This window comes from Lolium perenne, chromosome 3 (assembly GCF_019359855.2).
Source record: "Lolium perenne isolate Kyuss_39 chromosome 3, Kyuss_2.0, whole genome shotgun sequence".
Classification (NCBI taxonomy): Eukaryota; Viridiplantae; Streptophyta; class Magnoliopsida; order Poales; family Poaceae; genus Lolium; species Lolium perenne.
In genome coordinates this window covers 351,401,033-351,408,191 of record NC_067246.2, presented here as the reverse complement: position 1 = coordinate 351,408,191, position 7,159 = coordinate 351,401,033, and the positions used below count along the sequence as shown (strand labels likewise).

The 7,159-nt window shown below is 48.4% G+C and overlaps 1 pseudogene; it reads right to left on the bottom strand.

The window, feature by feature from the left end:
- Window positions 1-4,109: 4,109 nt before the first annotated feature.
- LOC127340573 (uncharacterized) lies at window positions 4,110-5,332 on the bottom strand (annotated as a pseudogene).
- Window positions 5,333-7,159: the final 1,827 nt, after the last annotated feature.

Here is a 7,159-nt window from a genome sequence, read left to right as displayed (position 1 = left end):
TCTATGCCTAAAAAGTCCACCTTCGGGTTAGCATCCGCACCCCTTTCAGTATTAAGTTGCAAACAACAGACAATTGCATTAAGTACTGTGCGTAATGTAAACAATACAAATATCCTTAGACAAAGTATTGATGTTTTATCCCTAGTGGCAACATCACATCCACAACCTTAGGGGTTGTTTTCACTCCCCCAGATTCAATGGAGACATGAACCCACTATCTAGCATAAATACTCCCTCTTGAAGTTACAAGTATCAACTTGGCCAGAGCCTCTACTAGCAACGGAGAGCATGCAAGATCATAAACAACATATATGATAGATCAATAATCAACTTGACATAGTATTCCATATTCATCGGATCCCAACAAACACAACATGCAGCATTACAAATAGATGATCTTGATCATGATAGGATGCTCACAAGATCTAAACATGATGGTACAATAGGAGAAGACAACCATCTAGCTACTGCTATGGACCCATAGTCCAAGGATGAACTACTCACGCATCAGTCCGGAGGCAGGCATGGTGATGTAGAGCCCTCCGGTGATGATTCCCCTCTCCGGCAGGGTGCCGGAAGAGATCTTCTGAATCCCCTGAGATGGGATTGATGGCGGCGGCGTCTCAGTAACCTTTCTCGTATTTTGGCTCTCGGTCCTAGGGTTTTCCGATACGAAGGAATATATAGGCGAAGAGGCAGCGTCGGGGGAGTCCTGAGGTTGGCTCCCCACACCTGGGCGCACCTGGAGGTGGGGCCGCGCCGCCCTATGGGGTGGCCCCCTGCTGGCCGTCTCCGACTCTTCTTCGATTTTCTGGAACACTCCATGGAAAATAGGGTCGTGGGATTTTGTTTCGTCCAATTTCGAGAATATTTCCTGTGTAGAATTTCTGAAACCAAAAACAGCAGAAAACAGGAACTAGAGCTTCGGCATCTTGTTAATAGGTTAGTCCCGGAAAATGCATAAAAATGATATAAAGTGTATATAAAACATGTAAGTATTGTCATAAAACTAGAATGGAACATAAGAAATTATAGATACGTTGGAGATGTATCAGTCACCGCCGGAGTACGATGGTCCGATGTACGAGGGCATCTCGCATGCCCTGCGCGGTGGGCCGCTCTCCTTCTCCAACCCCGGGATACCACCGCCGAATGACGGAGTGATGCACGAGATGATCATATTGGGCTCCATGGCCTCCGCGTCGAGCCCGGGTTTCTTCACACAAGAGGAGGCAAGGGCGACGGAAGCCGTCGCGTCGCGGGGTGCCGTTGACGATTAGAACAACAGTACCCAAGACATCGACGAAGAAGATGAACATGCCGACCTCGACCAGGACGTTGATGAAGAGGACGCGCCTGAACCCAGGGCGACGTCGACCAAGGGGAGGAAGAAGAACTCGCCGCCGGTCGAGCCGCGGATCAAATGGACGGGCAAAGAAGAGGAGAGCCTCGCCAAAACATGGAAGACTATTTCCTTGTACGACATCTCCGGCGCCAATCAAAACTTCGAGATGTATTGGCAGCGGGTCAAGTTGGCATTCGGCGAGCGCAAACTCGTCGATCCATGCTTCAACAAGACGACGATGATACGCGGCGACAAGGCAATGGGAACCCATTGGGGATCATTCAGGCGGCGTGCAGAAAGTGACACGGCATACAGAAGGAGATCGACGAACGCCCGGTGAGCGGCGCCGACTTTGAAGACAAGGTATGCTCACTCGCCGTGGCTCCTACGTCGACCCTGGATCACCGACGATTAATCTTGATTTGCTAGCTTGTATTTTGCATATGCGGAAGGCGTTCGACATGTACGCGGAAGACACCGACGGCCAGACGTTCAAGTACCTCCGCATCGAGAGGTGCGAGAAGTGGAAGGAGGTGCGCAAGAATCTCGCAAATAACAAAGGCGAGCAGTACAACCCCGGCGATACAACCCTTGCCGCGTCAGCCGACCGCCCCGAGCTCGGCAAGAAGAAGCTGAAAGAGCTGAAGAAGGTGGGCCATCCAGCCGAAAGGTTGCAGGCATCCTTCGACATATGACGGGCTGACGCGAGGGCGCACGCCGCCGGGAGGGATGACAAGCACGACGTGCGGTTGAAGGAGATGCTTGCCAACCAGGGCGTCCAGATAGCCTTGCTGAAAAAACCTCCACGGCGAAGAAGAGGAACACCGACCCGGCGTTTCTGATCGGTGGCAACAACGGCAAGATGGACAAGGAGACGAGGGCTTGGTAGGACGCCCATCGCCAAGACATCCTCCGGCCCCGTCGGCTGCTTCGTCCTCCGCTTCGACGTCTACTCCCGCCGCTGCGACACCCGCCGCTGATGCTTCGCCGGCCGATGCCGCGCCAGACGAGGCTCAGGAAGGGACCGCCGATGAGCATGTTATCTTCTAGCTTCCGTCGATCGCCGGAATGTGGCTCATCCGATCGCCGAACTTTGGCGATGCTTTTCTGTAGCGGGAAGACGATTTTGTGAAACTATCGTCGCTGATGGACGAATGCCAGGGTGCGACTAGAAAAATATTGCCCCCTAAGCCATTTTTACATCCAATCCGACGTTTGTTATTTTCAGATTTTCGCCCGGGGCTGAAGATGCTCTAATTGCACACACACACAGAAGTAGTGGGATCAAACACACACACAGAGACGACTCATATGTATAGCTAGCTACAGTAAATAATTTGTGTGTATAGATAGAGAGAGAAAGAGAGGTGACGAAGGTACTGACAGCATGCAGCAGGGACAGGGATGGACGCCCGGGATTGATGGATGGATGGGATCTGACGGATGGGCCCTCTGCCCAGCGGTGAAATGTGACGGGTGCAGGCTTTATATTTACTTTACTCCCGTGGCCGCATCCTGGAGTAGCTTCATGTGCTCGCTGCTCGCTTTGGTTCGTGAACATGAACTGCATATAGTACTACACCATGTTGTAAAACTGAATCTTTTAATTACCGCATGGTCCTTGCCTACGTGCGTGCACTAATATTTATATATAAGCAACTTTTACCTTTGTTCAAAATTCTTAAACGTTATGGAAGGCTACACTTTTGGAACGGGTATTACTAATTTAGCATGCATAAACTGAGTACATGGTGCATTTTCTAAGATGCTCACAAAGAAGAGAGAAAATCATATGCATTTTCCCATAGGTTTTGTTATTTCTATCGTATGTTCATCGCAAAGTACGTCTTCAAGGATGGAAGGGGATCCCTTTTGATCCCCTCCAATCCTCTCAAATATTCTCACTCAAAAATAAAATAGTATAGTGGAGAGTTTTTTAATCTAGGAACATATACTGAAATTCGTGGATGTATCTCTAGATTATGTCGTCCAGGCACGGCTAGCTAGACAAACTAATGGATTTTTTTAGGATTCAGTATATTCGCCCCTTACCGCATAAATATAGTCGAAGAAACTAGTAAACAAGGACTTAGTGCATGTCTTAGGATAGGGAAAACCGTCAGAATAGAGAAAAAATTGTAGGATTGTAATGTCATGCCCATCCCAGTCCTATATGAATTCATATGAAGCAAAATTTGTTTTATTCCACCACTGTGGAAAGCAAAGGATTCAAAAAAGATGTTAGTGGATGTTTGATTTTCTATGAAATCTAATGTAAAGAATTCCTTAAAAAAATCCTATGGGTGTCAATCCTCCAAATCAAAAAAAAAAATCATACAAAAAACCTCATGTAGGATTTAATCCTATGAATTTATTATGCAAATCCTTTAAATCAAATAAGCCCTTAGGTTTATCGACGGAGCTTATATATTTCTACAACAAAAAAACCAAGGTTGTAAAATCTTAACTACTGAGAAGACAAGATCTTAGGTTGGTGCCAATGCATCACAGGCTATAGCCTCGCCACATCAGCCTTTACCCTCACTCTCACCCCACTCTCACCCCACGGTGCCAGTGCACGGGCTATAGTGCCAGCTCTCACTTCTCTCTCCTCCATATCAGCTTTTCTCTCTCATCGACATCAGCATTTCTTTTTCAGATTACAACATTCAAAATAATGCAAGAAAATTATTTTATTCAACTAAAATTGTTACCGATTACATTATAAAGAAAATTACATAAAAATTTGAAAAAATTACATAATCTAGGCATTAGCCCACACATGCTCAATCAAATCATGCTGGAGCTGTGTATACATCGGTGAATCCCTCATTTCGTTGTCCATCTGAACCCTGGCTGCTAGGCTTGGTGGTGCATTGTTGTGTATCACAGGGCCGACATTGGAATCAACTGTCTCATAGATGTTCTCCAAATTTGTATCACGCTCATCGTCGATGATCATGTTGTGCAGAATGACACATGCACGCATGATCAATCCAAGAGTACGCCTCGAGTAGGAGCGTCCCGGAACTGCTAGAATGTTGAACCTAGCCTTCAGCACTCCAAAGGCACACTCGACATCTTTGCGCCAAGCTGATTGAGCAGCAGTGAACAGTCGATGCTTTTCACTTTGTGGAAGAGTAACACCTTTCATGAACACCGCCCAGGAGGGGTAGATGCCGTCGGCAAGGTAGTAACCATAGTTGTACTCGTGTCCATTCACCGTGAAGTTCACTATGGGTGCTTCTCCCCTAAGCACATCAGTGAACAACGGTGACTGATTGAGTACATTGATGTCGTTGTTGGACCCGGCCACTCCAAAAAAGGCATGCCAGATCCAACAATCATATGACGCAACGGCTTCTAAGATTATGGTAGGGTGTTTGATGTCTCCCCTTGTGAATTGACCGGCATGCTCCACTGGGCAGTTCCTCCACTGCCAATGCATGCAATCGATGCTCCCTAACATGTCCGGAAAGCCACGCTCCTCGGCTTTGGCTAACAGACGCTGAGTATCCGCGACAGTTGGTCGACGGCAAAACTCTTCCCCGTAACAGTGAATGATGCCTTCACAGAATCTATCTAGACAATCTGATGAAGTTTGTCTAGCTAACTTAAGCCACTCATCTTTCGTATCTGCAGCGGCTCCATAAGCTAATAAACGCAAAGCCGCAGTACACTTTTGTATGGGAGAAAAACCAGCACGGTTGAGAGCATCAACTCTTTGGGTGAAATACGGAGAGTATTCACCCAATCTATCCACAATGCGTAGAAAAAGGGATCGCCTCATCCGATACCTTCGCCGAAAGAAGCTCGGAGGATAATCACAGTCTCGGCGAAGTAGTCGTTGTAGAGCCGATCGTGGGCACCCAGACGATCACGCCTGATGAACTCTCGATGGCATCGCGGCCGTCTTGGCTCCGCCTCGAGGTTGAGCATCGCCTCCTCATACTCCGCCTGGAATGCACCGATCATATCACCCTCCATTCTGTCGCTCGAACTACTGCTAGACGAAGACATGGCGTTGAGAGGAGTGGAAATGGAGAGTGGAGGAGATGAAGTGAGGTGTGGAATGAGTGAAACCATATGGGGGGTATTTATAGGGGGTGTGGATGAAATTTTGGAGTTTTTGGCTTTTTTTCGAATTTTTTGAGCCAGCAACAGCTACCCCAACGGCTAGCTGACGTGGACGAATCAGATCGCGCCACGTCAGCTAGCCGTTACCCCTCCCTCTCGCCCGCGCTCTCGCCCCGACCTGCCAGCGCTCTCCCCCCCCCCCCCCCTCTCTCGGCGCCAGCGCAGGCAGCAGCCGGGCGGTAGCGGGCGCTACCGCCGGGCGGTGGATCCACCGCCCCGCGCTGCCATCTCGCCGCCCTCTCGCCCCGTCGTGGGTGGTACCGCCCCTGCTCCAGCCCGAGTGGGCACCAGCCTTAGTGCAGATTTGCGACAACCGGTGTGTGTGTGAATAGATAAGATGTACTATTACCACTGGACGTGTGTTGACCAATCAATGAACTGGAAGAAGCCAAGGCCAAAGCCATATATAGTAGAACTACTATTGCAGTACAGTTGGAATATTCCAGCCTCGCAAAGCTGTGAATATATACATTATATTTTTGCGTCGCCTTTTTCACCTTTACCAAGATAGATAAAGAGACAGAGGGGAACAGGCTGAAGCTTTTACCAGGAGAGGAGGTGACGACGTGCAGTACATGTATGCAAGTTACGAGTAAGTAGACAAGTGGACAAAAATCCGTAGCAAGATTCTGCGGAGCTTATTCGCTCCCTCCCTCTCCAGTCTCCAAAGTGCAAGTCATTATTTTCGGCCAGCCAGTCAGCCAGGTCAGCTCCACCGGCCCACGTCAGCGGCACATGCATGCTTGCATGAACTGTAGATAAATTAAGTTGGGTCGTGTGGTCAGGTCGACCGATCGGTCCATCGATCGTGCGTGCATGGGATCGTTGCATCGATCGACGTGCCCGTCAAATTTTAATTTTTTTAGTTTGGCACGTCAGCCAGCTTTTGCCCTGGTGTACGTTGCATGGGCATGGTGTGTGCGTACGTGCCAATCACACGCGCACACAGTACGTACTACATCTATCTTAAGTTAGTTGCATACAGATATCGACTCAAGGTCCGGGCGAGCAGGGGAGCACCTGACCTGTGTAACACCACCCATGACAGATCGATCAGTTGCAGTTCCTCTTTTCCACCTGGAGTACGTGTGCTACCTGCACCTACATGATACTACCTCCGACTGGATTTGAGATAAGTTTACTTCGGCACGTATGCACCATCCACAAATTAAGGTGCATGACCATTTATGAGATCAAGATACATGGACTTACCGAAAAATGACCTGAAGGTGTTAAACCCCATCGAAATTGATCTTGTTCATCGTTGAGGTTAACCCAAACCAACTGATGTAATAAATGAATCCACCTATCCCACTGAAATTAATTGAAAGATCTATGAAAGGGAATATTAATGGGATTCATTGATATCACCTCGGCCACTGTAACTTTTTTACGTTGCACAATACAGGGATACTGATCTGCAAGTGAAGATTTTTCCAACCATATATCCTCCCAATCGGAGTTCCTAACCCATTACCCACCATAAAGGTCCCTCTCCTAAAGAATCTTGGTTCACCCGCATGAGCCCTCTACTGTACACAGAGGGATGCTGTTCTGCCATCACTTGGCAATGGAATCCGGCCCCTAATCAAGGGGAGGCGTTTTTGAAACTACTAGCACTACGGGAAAGCAGGGCTTTACCGTGCGCCACTTTGCACGGCAAAGACGTCTGTATGC